The 1,089-nt window shown below is 65.5% G+C and overlaps 1 non-coding gene across 1 annotated transcript; it reads left to right on the forward strand.

Moving 5' to 3' along the window:
- The first annotated feature begins 881 nt into the window (after positions 1 to 881).
- On the forward strand, positions 882 to 953 carry TRNAP-AGG. The gene has a single exon. It is a non-coding gene; the product is annotated as a tRNA-Pro (tRNA).
- The last annotated feature ends 136 nt before the right edge of the window (positions 954 to 1,089 follow it).

The raw sequence follows: 1,089 nt of genomic DNA on the forward strand, positions 1-1,089 counted from the left end.
CTAAAAAAGCCCTGGGAATGCCTGTGGGGTGCTTCCCAGCACTCGCAGCCTGCAGACAAATGTCCACGGCCCTTTCCCTCCCCTGCCCAGCACTGCAGGGCACAGGGTCACTATGTGTCCCTTCTTCACAGGGCTTGGGGTGTCTCTTGGAGCAAAATCGGTGCTGAGGGGAGCAGCTGGGTGGGAGCAGGGTGGTGGGTGCCCAAAAGCAGGGGTACTTGTCCGGGAGCTGTACCCGGGACCTCTCGCACCCGAAGCCAGAATCACACCCCAGACCAACGAGCTGGGGTGCACAGTTGCCTGGGTACCCCCACCTGTGCCGGGCTCTGGGGTGCTGGGGAGGCACAGCTGCCCAGGGACCCCGGTGCCCCAGGAGCGGCTTTCTGGGGACAGCACCTGGCACCAGCCCCTGGGGAGCAGAGAGGGACTGAGGGCTGTGTGTGGGGACGCACCGGCCACCACCGAGACTCCCACTTCCTGGCAGAAGAGGGTAACAAGGGGGGGACTGGGGCAGATTTTTTTGGGCCCAGGAGAGAGTGAGCCAGGGGTGCAGAGGGACCCCCCCACAATGCCCCTTCCAGGGGCTCTGATGGCCCTGTGGGGGGGCCCCCCCCCCCCCCCCCCGAGTTTTCCGTGTTTGTCAGCCCTGGTAGAGGTGGGGATGTGGCATTTTCCCGGGGTGCAGAGAGGACAACCCCACATTGCCCTGTGCCTCGTCCCTGGGGGCTGGGGGAGCTGATGGGTGGAGAGCAGAGGGGGGGCAGAGGACAGTGCCCTGGGCAGCTCCCCCCCTGAGCTGGACACTGTTTGTCCTGAGCAGTGCCCAGGGCCGTGGGGCCATAGGGGACAGGATTGGGGCTGTGTCCCCCGTGCAGCACCCTGGCTCGTTGGTCTAGGGGTATGATTCTCGCTTAGGGTGCGAGAGGTCCCGGGTTCAACTCCCGGACGAGCCCTGCTTTTGGCCACCCACCACCCCACTCCTGCCCTGCTGCTCCCCTCAGCACCCACCAAGAGACACCCCATGGGAAAGGGACATGGAGTGCCCCCACAGCTACTGGGCAGGGCTGTGGGCATTCCAGGTTTCCCCCA

Source organism: Pterocles gutturalis, unplaced genomic scaffold, assembly GCF_000699245.1.
Source record: "Pterocles gutturalis isolate BGI_N339 unplaced genomic scaffold, ASM69924v1 scaffold38393, whole genome shotgun sequence".
Lineage (NCBI taxonomy): Eukaryota > Metazoa > Chordata > Aves > Pterocliformes > Pteroclidae > Pterocles > Pterocles gutturalis.